Here is a 19,343-nt window from a genome sequence, read left to right as displayed (position 1 = left end):
AACAAGTTCATATTTTTCTTGGAAGAGTTTGGTGCAGCAGTTTTGACTTTGTTGTCTTCCTTCTGTTCCCTGATTTGATCCTTTTGGTCCCCTAAAACAGTAATCCAAAATCATTTAACTTGGCTTGCTTTGCTTTCTTTGCTTGCTTGTGTTGCCACTCAATTACTTGACATTTGAGCTTTATGACACTGTAGAACTCTGCTACCAGAGAAGAGAGCTTTGTCCCAAGTCACTGGTGTTTTCTTATCTGCTGGATTTATTAGTTGGGTGTCCTCTCATAAGCCTCTACTGGCTCTGGTACAATGGTCTCACACACCAGGACCTCCACCCTAGATAGCAATCCAGATCCAAGCAGGTTAAAGCAAGAGCAATTACCCCTCAGACGGGTTGTTTGATCCCCCTACAATCTGCAGGCAAGGAGCTCTGAAGCAGCCACATGCTGGCAGCTGTACGGCCTTGGCAACTCAGCCAATTCTCCCTCTGGGGGCAATGGCTGGACCATACTCCTGGACCTACTGTTCCCAAAGTCCACTGACCTTTCACTTCATCTTTGGCATTGATGGGTTGATAATTCTGCCAACCACCACAGCTGCTGGTGATCCACTTTCCCAGAGTCCCTCCAGCTGGTGGCTGGTAGGGCCAACCTGGGGCTAAAACTGCAGGCTTATGCAGGGCTATGTTCTCCTCCCAGCTCCCTGTGATTGGCCCTTCCTGCTGCTCTGCTGTGCTGTCTTCAGCAGGAGGTTTGTTTCTCTCTGTCACTTTGTGGGTTCTGTAGCCCTAAAGTTTAGAGTCATTTCAATAAGTATTTGAGGTGGTTATGGGGGTGGTAGTGCAGGGAGACTTCCAGCCTCGATGCCACCATCTTGGCTCCTCCACCAATGATTTCATTTTTTATAGCATTGGTCTTGAATACATATATAACACTGGGCTAACTCAGAACATTTGACCATGACTAGATGAAACTGAATTGAGTTGTTTTTTTTTTTTTAATCTGCCTGTCTAGTATTATATTCTGTGCTATACAGGTGTAAGGTAAATGTTCCATACTCCCACCTCCATTAACATATAAGGCCTACACATTTGTATTGAAATACTGAATCAAAAATGTAAACTAAATACAAATATGTCAATCACAGCAGATTAAAGCATTTTTGATCACTGAATTAAATCATATGACTTTCAGTAAGATTATTATGTGCCACTGTTCTTCTGTACCAGCTCAGTATATTGCCTTTACAAAGAAATAGTTAAAAGTATTGATTGAATAGAATATGGAGTGTAGACCAGATGGAGGCTCAAGTGATAATACTAGAAAACCTTGGTGAAACTCAATGTTACAAATAGAAGCCTGAGAGGGAAAAATAGTAAACTCCCTTCTAGGGAGTCAGACCAAAGGCTGAGGATGGAGGGTAATAAATTTATGGTTTGTAATAATGGTTGTTACTAGATGGGGGGGTATAGTCAAGATGGTGGAGTATAAGAGTGGTTATTACTGGCAGCAAAATTCAGGAGAATGAATCACTGGCAACTGTGCTGATTTCCAGACTTCTCAATCCATAAACCCCAAAGAGAAAGCAAAAGGTCAGTAACTGTGTTGGAAATTGGATGAGAGAAGAGCATTGTCTGGCCTCTGTCCCCAAGGAAAGAGGTGGAAGCAGGTGGCAGCTACAGCTGCCACCCAGTGGCTGCCTCTGGAGCTCCTGGCCTGCAGATCATAGGGAGAGCAAGTGACCATTAAGAGGGTAGTCACTCTTGCTTTGACCTGCTTGGATCTGGGTCACCGCCTTATGTGGTGGTTCTGGGGTGAGGAATGCCAGTGTGTCAGAGCTTGTGATCACTGTAGAGAAGGCATCCTCTTCATAGCTCTGAAAACAGCTCTGACACCACTATGAAAACCGCAGCAATTTGAGAAACAGCTCTTTCCACTCTGGAAGCATGGTTCTACCATGGCAAAAATCTCAAAAAGTTAAGTAATTGGCTTGGAAGAAGAACAAACAGAGGAAGTACAATCAGGCCATAGAATCTTTTGGAAGGAAGAAAAAGGATCAAAAAATAGAAACAGAAGAAGACAAAAAGTCAAAACCCAGCATCAAATTCTTCCAAGAGAAATACTAACTGATTGTAGACCATGGAGGAACTCAAGAAGGATGTTGAAGATGCTGTAAGAGAAGTAGAAGAAAAATTGGGAAGCAAAATGAGAATGATGCAAGAATATCATGAAAAGAGAGTCAACAGCCTGACTGAAGAAAATAACACCTTAAAAAAGAGATTAACTCAAATGGCAAAAGTGGCCAAAAAAGTCAATGAGGAGAAGAATGGCTTTAAAAACAAAATTGCCCAGATGGAGAAGTAATTGCAAAAACTCAGTGAAGAGAATAATTCCTTCAAAGCTAGACTGGAGCAAGTAGAAGTTAATGACTTAATGAGAAATCAAGATACTATAAAACAGATCAAAACAAATGAAAAAATAGAAGGCAAAGTGAAATGCCACATTGGAAAAACCACTGACTTGGAAAATAGATCCAGGAGAGATAATTTAAAAATGATCGGACCAACTGAAAGCCATGATCAAAAAAGAGCCTAGAAATCATCCTTTATGAAATTCTCAAGGAAAATTGCTATGATTTTCTAGAACCAGAGGGCAAGATAGAAATTGAAAGAATTCACCAATCACCTCTTGAAAAAAAGATCCCCAGAAAAAAATTCCTAGGAATATTATACCCAAATTCCAGAGTTCCCAGGTCAAGGAAAATATACCACAAGCATTCAGGAAGAAACAATTTGAATAATGTGGAAACACATCAGGATATCAAAAGATCTAGAAGCTTCTACATCAAATGGATCAAAGGTCTTGGAATATGATATTCTGGAGGACAAAGGAGCTAGGATTAAAACCAAGAATCACCCACCCAGCAAAACTGAGTATAATGCTTCAGGGGAAAATATGGTCACTCAATGAAAGAGACGACTTTCAGGCATTCTTGATGAAAAAAAAAAGCATAGCTGAACAGAAAATTTGACTTTCAAATACAAGAAGCATGAGAAGGTAAACAGGAAAAAGAAATCATAGGGAACTTATTAAAGTTGAACTATTTACATTCCTACATACAAAAACTATAATTGAGTCTCATGAGACTTTTCTCAGAATGAGGATAGTTGAAGGAAATATGTGTGTATACATACATATATATGTATGTATAGGAGGGTGTATGTGTGTATAAATGCCTATGTGATTGTGTGTATATGTCTGTACATGTATTCTTAGAGGGCACAGGATCAGTGGAATATGAAGGTATTATATCTAAAAATTAAAATTAAGAGGTAAGAGAAGGATTTATTGGAAGAAAGAGAAAGGGAGAGATAAATTAGGGTAAATTATATCATATTAAAGAGTCAAGAGAAAACTGTTACAATGGAGGGGAAGAGCAGGAAGGTGAAAAGGAATGGGTCAACTTTAGTCTCATTGAATTTGGCTTAAGGAGAGAAAAATACACACAAAGTTGGGTAACTTACCTTACAGGAAAGCAAGAGGAGAGGGGGTAAGGGAAGGTAATAAAAGGGAGGGCAGATTGGAGGAAGAGGGCAGTTAAAAGCAAAAACTTTTGAAAGAGGAAAGGATTAAAGGAGAATATAGAATAAGTGTGGGGGAGATAGGATGGAGGGAAATATAATTATTCTTTTACAATATAACTACTATGGAATTGTTTTTCAAACTCTAAATGTGCAACCTATATTGAATTACTTGTCTTCCCAGTGGGGGTGGGTGAGGAGGGAAGAAAGGAAAGAATCTGGAAATCAAAGTTTTAAAATCAAATGTAAAAATATTATTTTTACATGAAACTGGGAAATAAATTATACAGCCCCTGTGTTATTGAAATCCATTTTACCCTACTAGCTAGCTGGAGGGACAAATGGGGGAGGATATAATAAAGAACTTATTATGGGAAGGGGCATTCAGTAGATTCCCTATCATGGAGTGGGGGTAGGGGATAGATGGAGAGAAAATTTATTACTCAAAATCTTGTGGAAATGAATGTTGAAAACTAAAAATAAATAAACAAATTGGAAAAAAATATTAAGAACTATTATTAGTCTTAGGAAATGTTAAAAGTTATATGACTTAGGCTTTGCAGACACCACCACCCAGAGTCCTCATCTTGGTTCCATCCACTGGACGCCTATCCCTGCCGCCTCTTCCTCTGCCGCTGTGCCCAGCCCCGACATCTGTGGCCATGGCCAATCCTACAGTATACTTCGACATCACTGTCGATAATGAGCCCCTGGGCTGGATTACTTTCAAGCTCTTTGCAGATAAGTTTCCAAAGACAGCAGAAAACTTCTGTGCTCTGAGCACTGGAGAGAAGTGATTTGGTTACAAGGGATCCCACTTCTACAGAATCATTCCTGGGTTCATGTGCCAGGGTGGTGACTTCACATGCCATAATGGCACTGGTGGCAAGTCTATCTATGGGGAGAAATTTGCTGATGAGAACTTCATCCTGAAGCATACTGGTCCTGGTATCTTGTCCATGGCAAATGCTGGACCCAACACAAATGGCTCCCAGTTTTTCATCTGTATTGCTAAGACTGATTGGTTGGATGGCAAGCATGTTGTCTTTGGCCAAGTGAAAGAAGGCATGAACACTGTGGAAGCCATGGAGCATTTTAGTTCTTGGGATGGCAAGACCAGCAAGAAGATCACTATCGCTGACTGTGGACAGCTCTCATAAGTTTTTTTTGTTGTTGTTGTTTTGTTTTGTTTTTTGTCTTAACCATCAAATCATTCCTCTGTAGCTGGAAAGAGCACCCCCAAATCCCATCTGCTCTTATACCCTGTAATCCTTGTGCTCTCACTTGCTGCAATTCTCTTTGGATTACACTTCCTTTTTCCTTCCACAAGTCTGGCTAGACAACAGAGTTAAGTTTATGATTATAAAATAAAAACTAAAATACAAAAAAACAAGTTATATGACATAGATGGCAGAGTAGAAGCAGAAACTCTGCTGGGCTCCTGCTTCCAACTTCCCCAATCCATGTAAAAGGGGACTCTAACCAAACGTTGGAGCTGCAGAAGCAACAAAATGACACAGAGAAGCTAATCTCCCACTGAGGACAGAACGGCAGGCCAGCAGGAATAGGCCAGCAGAGCGCTCTGAGAGCCACGCCCAGCCCCATGCCAAGGCTTGAGCCCTAGGGTGGTCCTGACCAGCCGCCAGTGGGAGTGACTCCAGATTAGTAGCAGCTGTGGCCACTTACAGATTTATCAATGCATAGATGTGAAGGACAAAGGTGCAATTGCTATTGCTTTAACCTTCTTGGATCAGGATTGCTGTCTAGGGTGGAGGTCCTGGGGTGTTTGTCCACCTTGCAAGATCATGTACAGACCTCAGAGAGGGCACCCATCTAATACCTCTGGCAGCTGAGAAAACCCCAGCATTTGGAAAGAAAGCTCGCCTGTCTGGTGGCAGAGTCCTACTGGGGCAAAAAGCCCAGGGTTCAAGTGACTGAGGGGCAACATGACCAGGCAAAGGAAACAAAGCAGACAGAAGATTCCAACATTAGACACCTATTTTGGGACAAAAAGGAGCAAAGCATGGAACAGGAGGAATAGAGTGAAGTCAGAACTCCTGCACCAAAACCTTCAAAGGAAAATATGAGTTAAGGGCCATAGAGGACCTTGAGAAGTAGATAAGAGAAGTGGAGGAAAAATTGGGAAGAGAAATGAGAACGATGCAAGAAAGTTATGAAATGAGTGTCAATAGCCTGACTGAGGAAAATAACACCTTAAAAAAATAGACCAACTCAAATGGCAGAAGAGGCTCAAAAAGACAACGAGGAGAAGAATGCCTTAAAAAGCCAAATTTGCCAGATGGAAAAAGAATCTCAAAAGCTCACTGAGGAGAATCATTGCATCAGAATTAGATTGGAGCAAATGGAAGCTAATGACTTTATGAGAAATCAAGATGCTGTTAAACAGATTCAAACAAATAAAAGAATAGAAGGCAATGTGAAATATCTCATGGGAAAAACCACTGACCTGGAAAATAGATCCAGGAGAGATAATTTAAAAATTATTGGACTGCCTGAAAGCCATGATCAAAGTAAGAACCTAGAAATCATCCTCCAAGAAGTTCTCAAAGAAAACTGCCCTGATGTTTTAGAACCAGATGGCAAAATAAAGGTTGAAAGATTCCATCGATCACCTCCTGAAAAAGATCCCCAAAATAAAACTCCTAGGAATAATATAGCCAGGTTCCAGAATTCCCATATTACAAGCAGCCAGGAAGAAACGATCTGAATATTGTGGAAGCACAATCCGGATAACCCAGGATCTGGCAGCTTCTACACTGAGGGATCGAAGGGCTTGGAATATGATATTCCAGAGGTCAAAGGAGCTGGGATTAAAACCAAGAGTCACCTACCCAGCAAAACTGAGTATCATGTTTCACCACCAGCTCTTTTCTAATTGAAAATTGCTAGTGGTTATGTGATATTAGCTGCTTGCAGAATTTCAAACATAGGGTAGGTCTTAATGGACATTGGAACTTCTAATGGAGAACATTAAGAGGAGCGAGATTATGCACATTAGATGGAGGCTTCAGCTCCTTATATTTCAGAAGTTTGGAGAGTGCAAGAACATGGCATCAAGAAAAACAGCAGTAGTTCTGGAGTTAAAAAACCTGCCTTCTAACCCCACCTATGCTACTTGTTAATTGTGTGTCCTTGGGAATTTTCCTTACCCTCTTGAGCCTCAGGTTTTTTTTTTTCATCTAAAAAGTTGAAATAGGTGGACTATGAGACAACATCCAGCTCTATACCTAACAGCCAGGTTATGGGGGAAGTGCTGTTTCTTATCATGCAGTTATGACATTATTCTTTCAGCTCTTTGATTAATAGATACCTTAAATACTTTTTGATAATTTGAGAATCCCCTGCATTCAAAGGCAGACTACCTTAAAAAAGAATGGGAAAATAATCTCCTACAATTTTAAATTGCTGTCCCCCTTATGGTATACTTCTCTGATTTTACTGTATTGGGGAATTTCTGGTGTAATGATTTCCTTCCTTCCATGCAGATTCATTCACTATCTGTAAATTATCGTCTTAGACAGCTGTATTTGACATTGCAAGGTTAAGAGACTTGGCCAGAGATGACGAAGCTAGTATGTGTCAGAAGCAAGAAGCAAGTCTTTCTGATTTAGAAGGGCAGTTCTCATTGCACCCTACCATGTTGTCCTTAATTTTTTCGTTTACCCAATACAGCTTGAGAAATGAACAGACCAACCTCTATCAGGTATGACCACTAATGTGGACACCAAAGTCAGGTTACCACAATATATAGACTTTCTGGAGACTTTGTATATGTTAGAATTATGCAAAGAATTCACAAAAAAGTAAAATGTCCAAACTCATTTATCAACTCTATAATCATGTCTTTTAATTGTAAGAATTCATATTAAAAAAATGATCAGAGCTGAACATCTTAGAATGAGTGTAATTTCCCAACACCATTACAATTTTAATCACTTTGGCCTGATAATGGGAAATCCATGTAATAAAGAATGATTACTATTTGTCACATATTTTACAAAAGCTTTCTGCAAAGAAGGAACAGCTTTGGGATGAAGGATAATAGTAACAAGATTGGGTGCTCCATTAGACCACAATAAGCACTAATCACAATGCTTAGATCCTCTATCTGTATTTACTACGAACACATTATAGTGCAGAGATAAACAAAATTATATTTTATATTTATACCTTATAAATATATTTATCTGAAATGCCCCCTAATGTGATTTTCCAGCATATTCATTTTATAATAGTGTGGCTCAGGAGAAATGCTTTAGTATGGATGGCATTTGGTGGTATATAATAGCATCATTTTTTTTCTGCCAATGTCTTTGCCTAATGTGCTACCAGGCCCCTGAAGAAGGTAGTGTGTGTGTGTGCCAAGTGGGGGTTGCTCTCATCATTCAAGCAGCAACAATACATTTATGCTAAAGAAGTCATTTCTTCATGGTGAACTCTTATAAAGGCATTCAGCAATGTGTAATCACTTCATGTCATTCACATTGTTAGAGTCTGAATATACAAATCACTGTAACAAAATGGAAAATGAAGAAATATGATCACACCGGGATTTTTGTTCCACCATCTCAGCGCTTTTCTAGATTCAATATAAGAGCATGATTGTTGTTCTTATGAACAGGAAAGGTAAATTGAAAGCTCTTCACTATTTTTCTTGAGCTTTCTTCTCATTTTAAAATAAGTCTCCTGGCCCTGTGGGAGTTGGAAAGGCTTAGGTAAATCTTAAACTTTGTTACTTTTCTCTCATTAGTTTCAGACAGTTGGTCTGAAATGTATGAACTTAATGATAAAAAAATGATCATAACTCTCCCTCAAGAATCTTGGGAAATCCTATGAGAACACATTATTATTTCAATACTTCAATTCATATAGACTTGGATCATTTTAGAAGTGTGGGGATTAGTAGTCTTTTTTGAGTAGCTGTAGCAGAAAAGGAAAATATTGCCACCTTTAGGCTAATGTCTGAATTTAGTCTAGCCCTAAGGAAGAGACAATGAACAGTGAAGAACCAGGCTCATATTAGAAAGCCCTTGTAGGACCTGCTGGAGAGTAATCCAGGAGTCCCTGGTCACTTCCACATTGCAATGAAGCAGGAGAGTAGGACTTGAGGAGGTGCTATATGGTTCACTGCAAAAGCAGTGGAAATTAAATCAGAAGACCAGAGTTCAAATCCCGGCTCCTCCACTTCTCCATTTCTCCTCAAAAAACAGTTTTAACCTCAGAAAAGTTCAAATTGGTGTCTAGCATTCATTATGCTATACAACCCAGTTCTCCTGTCCCCAACTTTCCAGTTTTATTTTTAAAAATTACTCTCAAAATACATTCTACAATCTAGCTGAATTAAAGAACTCTCTATCTCTTTGAAAACACAGTCTTACTACATCACCATTTCTTTGTTCAGGATGTTCACTATGTCTCCTTTCTTTCCTTTTCTTACCAAAAATATTGCAATAGTCTGTCATTTCCTTCTCTAGCTCATTTTACGGAGGAGGAAATTGAGGCAAATGGTGTTAAGTGACTTGGCCAGGGTCACAAAGCTAATATGTGTCTAAGGGAGGATTTTGAACTCAGAAATAGTCTCCCTGATTCCAGGCCCAGAAGTCTATCCACCCTCCTAGCAGGCCCTACAATAAAAACAGTCTCCTAGAAAATGCATTGCCCCCTCAAATGTTCATTCCTTTATTCAGGCTGTTCATTATGTCTCCTTTCCTTCTTTAGATCCACCTGTTGAGCATTTATCTATCTCTAAAACTACACTCACATTTCAACTACTCTGTGTACACTTCTACAGAGCCACTGCTTGGAATTTCTCTTGAGGCCTCAGAGAGTGTGTTGCTTTCTCATTCTATAACGCACTCATGATATAATATTGCATGTGATTGTTATCCTTTTTTCATCTTATTCCCCCATTAGACTGCAAGATCTTTGAGGATGAGTCAAGTCTTATTTGTTTGTTTGTTTTTATCTGTTATTCTGTAAAACAAAAGAAAAACTTTGAAAATGTATTGGGAGAAATTGTTCTAGATACAGTTAAACTGGGAGTGTAACACCCAAGTGTCAGTGTACAGAAAGGAAATGCAAATGGAGGGCTGGTAGTATAGATTTTCCAGTCATCCTAATAGGAAAAGTATTCCATTGAAGTGTTTTGAACAGTTCTGCTACTATGGTTTCTGTTATGTTGTTAGGGAATCCAAATAGCCTAAGATCTATTTTGTGATGTCTGATAAGTTTTCTTTTTAACTAAATTCTCTTCAGTCTGTGTATTAGTAATCTGTCAAAATGGTTTTCCCTAGGATTTAGATTAGCATCTTTGACAAGTTTTGAGCAATGTTAAGCCATTTCATCTGCTCAGAGATACAATAACTATACCTTTTTCAAAGCCTACAGTGAGATAAGAAATAGCACCATTACATACCCGTTCTAAGTCATTTTACTTAGGGACAATGCAGAACTTTTTCGATCTCTATATCTTAGCAAATGATAAAGATTTCTAACCTTTCAAAGCATATTAGAATAATATGACTGAAACTGATCTCTAGGGATTAACCATTTCTTTTTCTTCTGCCCACATAGAGCTGAATATAAACCATTTCTAGATTTGATCTGAAAATAAGATTGAAAACACATACTGATTTCTTATATAGAAATAAGCCTCTGGTTACTTTTATTTTAAAGAAATGCTGCACAGTATCCTATTGTCAGCTATTTTATTCTAGTTATTTGAATTGAATCAATTTTATCCTCCCCATTAAAGATTCAATCTTTTCTATGCTACAATTAATGTTAATTTCTCATATTTATGAATCCCTTTTTATAAGAAGACTCCATGATATGTAAATTGGGAACTATTGACTTTGAGAGAATAAATGACACTAGGGTATTTATCTAAGGCAGGCAAATAAATCAAAAATAGAATCCAAATTTCTAGTAGCTTTATTGTCAAATAAGAATACAGAAAATTCAAATATGTCAATTTAGTTAGATAAGCATGATTTTATAATGATCAGTAAATGGCCACTAAAAGGAACCATCTAGCCTAAGATTACAAATGAAAAAGTTTTGACCTTTTTGAATAATTAATTGAGGATCAGCCCAACTTTCAGAAGAGCAATCATAAGCACTATTTTTACAAAACATATTTACAGCTAAGATTGTTCTTTATATGCAAATGTATGTGAAATGTGCATCCAGTAAGAAACATTTTAATAGAGTAGTCCCTTTCTGTTTTTATGATGGATTTCCTTACCTTCAAGAATGGAACCATATAATTCAAATATCACACCTTGTCAAATTAGTATAAGGATTTCAAATTTTTTATCTTGAAAAAAGCCCTTTTAAACTTTTAGTTCTCAGTTCATACAAGGAATGCATTGTTTTCAACATGTACACTGTGACCATTCATAATTCTTTCTAAAAATTTGCTTTACTTTTAATATTTGGTCACTTTGAAAATCTAAGTAAGTTTTCCTGACATATCTACTTTTATATAAAACTGCATGTCCATAATTGAAAGATTATGTATGAAATTGCTTAAGAGATATTAGAGTTAAAGGTTTTTAGATAAAGATTTAAAAAAAACTAAAATAAACTTCAATATTTTTCAATCTGATTTGTTTTTGTTTTCTTTTTATTCTTTTAATAAAATGTCTTCAGGTTTTAAATTGCTCCAATTATGTATATTTGTTGATAGATATTTAGATAGATATAGATACATAAAATATTTGAAGTGTATAAAACCATGGAGGATCAGAGTAAGGTAAATTCAGACCTTACAAGTAAGCAGAGAGGAACGAAATATTACCCCAGTAGTCTGTCCAAGTTATGAATGAAAAATTATTGATTACATTCTGATTCTATTTACCATTGGTTACTATGGAAGATCAGATGGTTTCGCCAGGCTAGCGAAAGAAATATAAAATTCATTAACGGATACTTTACAGAGGCAATATTGCTACTATTACTGTTCTCAGAACAAGAAAACAGGGGAGAGAAGGGAAGGAAGAAAATGGATTACTTTAAGAGTAATTACTTATTACTTTGCATGTTTCAAAGCAGTACAGAATTATATAGCTTAGATCCTCCCAGATGTGACAGACTTCTGAATCTCCCATGGTTTAAAATTGAGGATATAGCAGCAAGGTGAGTATGTGGGAGGGGGATATATCTCTAACATTTACAATACTACCAAAGAGCATAATGATTATCTTCTTCCATAAAATAGTTATTGATATTATTGTTTGAAAGAATTACAAGCCAAAGTATGACCCAGTATGTAATATGTGTTCATGTATATGTTACTCCATCCATTTCCAATTTTTAGCCTTAAAATATGTAAATTGGTCCATATGGAGTAGTTATAATTGCATACCATATATTTTTCTTGCTTATTATTGTTTCTTCTAAATCTGTTTCAATTTTTATCTTTGTTTTTAATAAATCAGCAATTTGATTATATAAAGATAGTTGATTTGGTAATGAATGACAAACCAATACCAATTTACTACCTGTCTATTAAAATAAAATTTGATGCTATATAGCCCATGATTTCAGTAATCTAGGAGAATCCAAGATTGTGAGGTAAAGGCAGCAACCCAGGCAAATTTTCCCAACAATCTCCTCCAAATGACTCTTACATAGCACATTAAACTGGAATTTGGGACAGCAGAGTCATCATAATATCAGGGTAAGATCTTTTATTTTTTTCCTAGCCTGAGACAACATAGAAGGTCAGTAAGAGAAATCTTTAACATTGTGGTCACACAGGACTGAGTCAAGTTGCATTCAGCTCCAATACTAGCAGCAGGCCTTGGAGGCAGCTGCAATAGTAGCAACAGCAATTTCAGAATAATTTAGTCCAAAGATGATAAGGGAATCAGATAACTTGTCAGAAAGAAATAACAAAGGACCCTGTATACTGGATTCAGGACACTGTTCCACAGTTCCATATCAGTCATAGGGTGGAGAGGAATAATAGTACTCATGGTCACAAGGAAGCAGGTGCCCTGGCCACAATTCCACAGCTGAGAAGAGCCCTCCCTCTTGTGAATAAAGGAAAGTAGGGACCCACTTACAGTTCTAGAGTCAAGAGGAGGACTAGTACTTGAAATTGCAAGGATGCAGAGGTAGAAACCAGAGTAGAATCAGAGAGAGCCTTGAACACACCCCTCCTTTGATCATACAACCCTGGAAGCACTGAAAATTTACATACTGTCAGAACTAGCTCTGAAAACATCAATGTGGAAAAAACCTGAAACTTAGAAAGTGTGTCATCTGTCACTCTAGGGACAAAGCCCAACTTAAACAAAAAGTTCAAATTCAGGAAATAGACTAGAAAATGAACGACAACAACAATAAGAAAAGAACCTCATCATAAAACTCACTATTTTAATAGGGAGGATCAAGACATAAACTTAGGAGACAACAAGTAAACATATTTACAAGCAAAGTCTCAAAGTTAAAAAAAAATAGAAATTTGACAAAAGTATAAGAATTCCTGGGGAAAAAAAAGATAAAAGAATGGGGAAATTTAAAAAAATAAGAGAGTGATGCAAGAAAATTGTGAAAAGAGAATTGGCAGCATGACAAAAGAGGCACAAAAATACCAGAGAAAATACTGGCCAAGAATTGGCCAGAACTGACCAAATGGTAAAAGAGGCATAAAAATTAACTGGAAAAAAGCCAAGAACCCTGTAACAAGAAGAATTGACCAATTAAAAAAATGTGGCACACAAATTTATTGAAGAAAAGGACTGCTTAAAAAGCAGAATTGGACAAATAGAAAAAGAGATACAAAATCCACTGAGAAAAATTATTTTCAAAAAATAAGAATTGGGTAAATGGAAACTAAGGAGTCTATGAGATATCAAGAAGCTGCAGAAAGAACAAAACATAGTTAAAAGAATGAAAAAAAAATAAAATGTTATGTGTCATTGAAAAGCAACCCAAAAACTAATCTAGAAATCATAGGAGAGATTAATTAAGAATTATTGAACTACCTGGAAGTAATGACAAAAAAAATAAAAAAAACATTAATCTAGACATCATATTTACAAAGGAGGAAAGGTGAAGAGATGTCACAAAATATTAATAAGGAAAAAAGGGTGGTAAGTGGGCTGTTCATGTAGCTATAGGGAGGTAAAGTTAATGTCTAAAATTCATTGTTCACTGGTATCCTTGAAATGTGAAGAGAACAGTAAAAAATTAAGTCCACTGCCTGAAATCTTTGTGGTAGACTTATGGAAACTATGGATAATAGTTATATGGGATAAGTAAACACGGATGGGTTATAGTCTGTATCATTGGATAAAATAAATTTATATAAGAAATTATGAATCCATTTGAATATTCGCATTGCAGGGTACAGTGCATGAAGAGTTTAACTTGGAGGGGTGTGGGGCAAGCCAAAATGGTGGAGTAGAAGCACAAACTTGGCAAGAGCCCTGCTCCAATCACTTCCAATAGATGTAAAAAAAATGACTCTAAACAAACTTTAGAGTTACAGAACCCATAAAGTGACAGAGAGAAAGAGATCTCCAGCTGCAGGTAGAGCCCAGGAGGCTGATCGGAAGGGTCTACTGCATGCACCTGGGAGAGGAGCACAGCCCTGTGTGAGGCACTTGGCTCCAGCCCAAGGGCAGCCCAAACCAGCAGCAGCCAGAGCAGACTTCAGAAGAGTAAAGCATCAGCAGCTGTGGGGGTTTCCAAACTTCTCAAAAAATAAATGACAAAGATAAAGTAAAATGTCAGTGTGGAACTCTGTTGGAACAGGAGGGGATGGAAGAGCACAGTGCAGACCCTGCCCCAGGGGAAAGAAGCAGCAGAAGTGTAGCAGCTGTGCAGCCACCTTCGTGTGGCTGCCTAAGGAGCTACTGGTATACAGATGTAGGGGGAACAAGTGAAAATTCAGAGGGTAATTGTCTTTGCTTTAATCTGCTTGGATCTGGATCAAAGTCTTGGGTGCTGGACCTGGGGTGTGTAGTTAGTGAAAGAGAGCATGTGGGGGCTGTAGAGAGGGTGCCCATCTAATAACTCCAGCAGCTGCAAAAATTCCAACTATTTGGGACAAAGCTCTCTCCATTCTGGAAGCAGAGTTCTACCATACAAAAGAGCTCAAATGTCAAGTAATTGACTAGCAAAATGAGCATGCAGAGGAAGCACAAACACGTGATAGAATCCTTTTTTGGGTACAAAAAGGATAAAGAGTGGGAAAAAGACAGCAAAGTCAGAACTCCTGCATCAAAACCCTCCAAGAAAAATATGAATTTGTTATAGGTCATAGAATAGCTCAAGAAAGATTTTGAAAATCAAGTAAAAGAAATGGAGGAAAAATTGGGAAGAAAAATTAGAGTCTTGCAATAAAATCAGGAAAAGCTGGTCAAAAGCCTGCAAAAGAAGACCCAAAAATATGCTGAAGAAAATAATGCCTTAAAAAATAGACTAACTCAAATGGCAAAAGAGGCCCAAAAAGCCAGTGAGGAGAAGAATGCCTTAAAAAGCCTAATTGCCTAGATGGAAAAAGAATTTCAAAAACTCACTGAAGAAAGTAAGTCCTTCAAAATTAGACTGGAGCAAATGGAAGATAAGAACTTTATGAGAAATCAAGATAAAAGAAAACAGATCCAAACAAATCAATAAATAGAAAGCAATGTGAATTATCTCACTGGAAAAACCACTGACCTGGAAAATAGATCCAGGAGAGAGTATTTAAAAATTATTGGACTGCCAGAAAGCCAGGATAAAAAAGAGAGCCTAGACACTATCTTGCAAGAAATTCTCAAGCAAAATTGCGCTGATATCCTAGAACCAGAGGGAACAATAAAACTTGAAAGAATTCATTGATCGCCTCTTGCAAAAGATCCGAAAAAGAAATAGGAATATTATAGCCAAATTCCAGTTCCCAGTTCAAGGAGAAAATACTGCAAGCATTCAGGAAGAAACAATTTGAGTATTTTGGAAACAGAATCAGGTTAACACAAGACCTAGTAGCTCTTACATTAATGGATCACAGGGCTTGGAATATAATATTCCGGAGGTCAAAGGAGCTAGGGCTAAATCCAATAATCACCTACCCAGGAAAACTGAGTAAAATGCTAAAGGAGAAAATATAGACATTCAATGAAATAGAGGAGTTTCAAGCATTCTTGATGAAAAAGCCAGAGCTGAACAAAATATTTGACTTTCAAATACAAGAAGCAAGAGAAGCATGAGAAGGTAAACAGGAAAAGGAAATCATAAAGAACATATTAAAGTTAAACTACCTTCTTACATGGGAAAAACTATCATTGTAACTCATGAGACTTTTCTCAGTATGAGGACAGTTGAAGGGAATATATGTGTATATATATATGTATTGGAGGGTGTATATGTATATAAATATATATGTGAGTGTGGGCATAGGTATTTCATGTATGGATAGATAGAGGGAATAGTATGAGTTGAATATGATAGGATGATATCTAAAAAATAAAATTAAGAGGTGAGAGAGGAATTTATTGGGAGAAGGAGAAAGGTAGATATCGATTAGGGTAAATTATCACATATAAAAGAGGAAAGAGAGGGGCAGGCCAGGAAGTGATGGTGCAGGGCAGGCCAGGAGGAGGTCTGAACAATGCAGGGTGCAAGTCATCCCATCAACCACAAGGTCCACTACCAGGCCTTTCACCAAAAGGCCTGGGACTGGAAAGAATAAGGTAAGAACCAAATGCAGGGCCCCTGTCCAGGAGAGCAAATACTCCTGCGATTACCACTCTATAGCCCAGAAATTAAAAAAAAAAAGCCCCTATCAGGACCTCCAAGGACCAGGATGGCAGAGTGAACCCAGCCTGCTCCAAACCCCCACCCTCCCAACCCTGAAAACATAGTAACTATTGCCCCAAGGCAAAACCCTCAATTGTAAAGGCTTGGGAAACCTAGAAGTAGGGCAGGGAGAGGGCCCTGCCTGAAAATGGGTAGAAAGCAGACTACAAAGACTCTGGAATCCTACTATCCTGAGAGGGTGGAACCAAAGTCAGAGGGACATAATGTGCACTCCACACCCACAACTGAAACATCAACAGGGAACAGGTCCTAATCTGTTCTCTCTCCTAGATGAGCTCAAAAGGAACTTTGAAAACTAAAAGAGAGGGATAGCAGACAAAATGAATAATTCTTTTAAAATCAAAATTGTAGAATTAGGAAAACTTTATAATGAAGAAAACAGCTCCTTAAAAAGAATAGTGTATGGGGGCAGAGCCAAGATGGCAGAGTAGAAGCAGGACCTCCCTGCTGCTCTGGTGTACACCCTCCCCAATCCATGTAAAAAGGGGAGTCTAAACAAACTTTGGAGCTGTAGAACCCACAAAATGACACAGAAAAGCTAACCTCCCACTGAGGACAGCCTGGCAGGCCAGCAGGAATCGGCCAGTGCAGTGCTCTGGGAGCCAAGCCCAGCCCCATGCCAAAGCTTTAGCCCCAGGGCCAGCCTGACCAGCCTCCACTGCCTGCCAGAGGGACTCCAGATCAGCAGCAGCGGTGGCAGTTTCCAGATTTATCAACACGCAGATGCGAAGGACAAAGTGAGGTGTCAGTGCAGTCTGGATTTTGGGACGACTAAGTGGGAGTGCATGACTTTTACCCCCGGGGCAAAAAGCTGCTGAGGCTCCTGCACAGCCAGCAAGCACCAAATGGTGGCTTCAGCTCCTGGCCTGCAGAGTGTAGGGGGACCAAGCAGGTCCCTGCAGAGTGTAGGGGGACTGAGGGGTAATCACTCTTGCTTTAACCTGCTTGGATCTGGATTGCAGTCTAGGGTAGAGGTCCTGGGGTGTGTGACCAGTGTGCCAGAGCATGTGGAGACCTCAGAGAGGGTACCCATCTAATACCTCCAGCAACTGAGAAAACCCCAGCGTTTGGGACGAAAGCTCCCCTGTCTGGTGGCAGAGTCCTACTGGGGCAAAAAGCCCAGGGGTCAAGTGACAGAGGGGCAACATGACCAGGCAAAGGAAACAAAGCAGACAGAAGATTCCAACATTACAATCCTATTTTGGGGACAAAAAGGAGCAAAGAATGTAACAGGAGGAAGACAGTGAAATCAGAACTCCTGCACCAAAAGCTTCAAAGGAAAATACAAGCTGGTTACAGGCCATAGAGGACCTTAAGAAGCAGATAAGAGAAGTGGAGGAAAAATTGGGAAGAGAAATGAGAACAATGCAAGAAAATTATAAAATGAGAGTCAACAGCCTGACAGGAAAATAACACTTTAAAAAACAAACTGACTCAAATGGCAAAAGAGGCTCAAAAAGGCAATGAGGTGAAGAATGCTTTAAAAAGTCGAATTTGCCAGATGGAAAAAGAATCTTAAAAGCTCAATGAGGAGAATCATTGCTTCAGAATTGGACTGGAGCAAATGAAAGCTAATGAATTGATGAGAAATCAAGATGCTGTTAAACAGATCCAAACAAATGAAAGAATAGAAGGCAATGTGAAATATCTCATGGGAAAAACCACTGACCTGGAAAACAGATCCAGGAGAGACAATTTAAAAATTATTGGACTACCTGAAAGCCATGTCTAAAGTAAGAACCTAGAAATCATCCTCCAGAAAGTTCTCAAAGAAAACTGCCCCGATATTTTAGTAGTAGAGGGCAAAATAGAGGTTGAAAGAATCCACTGATCACCTCCTGAAAAAGATCCCAAAAAGAAAACTCCTAGGAATATTATAGCCAGGTTCTGGAATTCCCATATTAAGGAGAGAATATTACAAGCAGCCAGGAAGGAACAATTTGAATATCGTGGAAACAAAATCAGGATAACCCAGGACCTGGCAGCTTCTACACTGAGGGATCGAAGGGCTTGGAATATGACATTCCAGAGGTCAAAGGAGCTGGGATTAAAACCAATAGTCGCCTACCCAGAAAAAGTGACTATCATGTTTCAGGGGGAAATATGGTCTTTCAGTGGAATAGAGGACTTTCAAGCATTCTTGCTGAAAAAAACAGAGTTGAAAAGAAAATTTGACATTCAGATACAAGAAGCAAGAGAAGCAGGAGAAGGTAAACAGGGAAAAGAAATCATAAGGCACTTATCAAAGTTGAACTATTAACATTCCTACATGGAAAAACAATAAATGTAACCTATGAAACTTTTCTCAGTAGTTGAAGGGATTAGAAATATAAGTATATAAGGGTATATGGGCATATGAATACATATGTGAAATTGTGTATATATATATTTATAGGTATACATAGATAGAGGGCACAGGACCAATTTAACAGGAAGGAATGATAATTAAAAGGTGAAATTAAGAGGTGAGAGGAGTATAATGAGAGGAGATGTGGAGAGAGACAGAATGGGGTAAACTATCCCATACAGAAGAGGCAAGGGGAAATGGTTACAATGGAAGGGAAGAATAGGAAGGCAAAAGGGAATGGGTCAAACTTATTCCCATTGAATTTGACTTGAGGAGGGAATTTAATACACACTAAATAGGGTTTCTCACCCTCCAGGAAAGTAGGGGGGGAAGGGGTTGAAGGGGGGGATAATGGAAGAGAGAGGAGGCTGGTGGGGGAGGTAAGTTGGAACCACCCACTTTTGAAAAGGGATGGGATCAAAGTAGAGAATAGAACAAATGGGAGGTGGGATAGGAGGGAGGGATATATAGTCAGTCTTTACAATATATCTACTATGTTATTGTTTTGCATTAGCCACACATTTACAACCTATACTGAACTGCTTATCTTCCCAGTAAGGGTGGGTGACAAGGAAGGAATGGAATG

General features: G+C 38.5%; 1 protein-coding gene and 1 pseudogene across 1 annotated transcript in view; one reads left to right on the top strand and one right to left on the bottom strand.

Moving 5' to 3' along the window:
• LOC138156879 (contactin-associated protein-like 2) overlaps positions 1-19,343 on the bottom strand; it is a 2,167,135-nt gene that overhangs the window by 1,759,736 nt on the left and 388,056 nt on the right. The gene's annotated exons all lie outside the window — the stretch shown is intronic.
• Positions 4,133-4,966, top strand: LOC138156753 (peptidyl-prolyl cis-trans isomerase A pseudogene; annotated as a pseudogene).

This window comes from Petaurus breviceps, unplaced genomic scaffold, assembly GCF_028583685.1.
Source record: "Petaurus breviceps papuanus isolate PSGF00001 unplaced genomic scaffold, PetGlider_PUasm1.0 110, whole genome shotgun sequence".
Taxonomy (NCBI): Eukaryota; Metazoa; Chordata; class Mammalia; order Diprotodontia; family Petauridae; genus Petaurus; species Petaurus breviceps.
The sequence above is the reverse complement of the archived record's forward strand: the minus strand, read 5'-3'. Positions and strand labels throughout refer to the sequence as shown.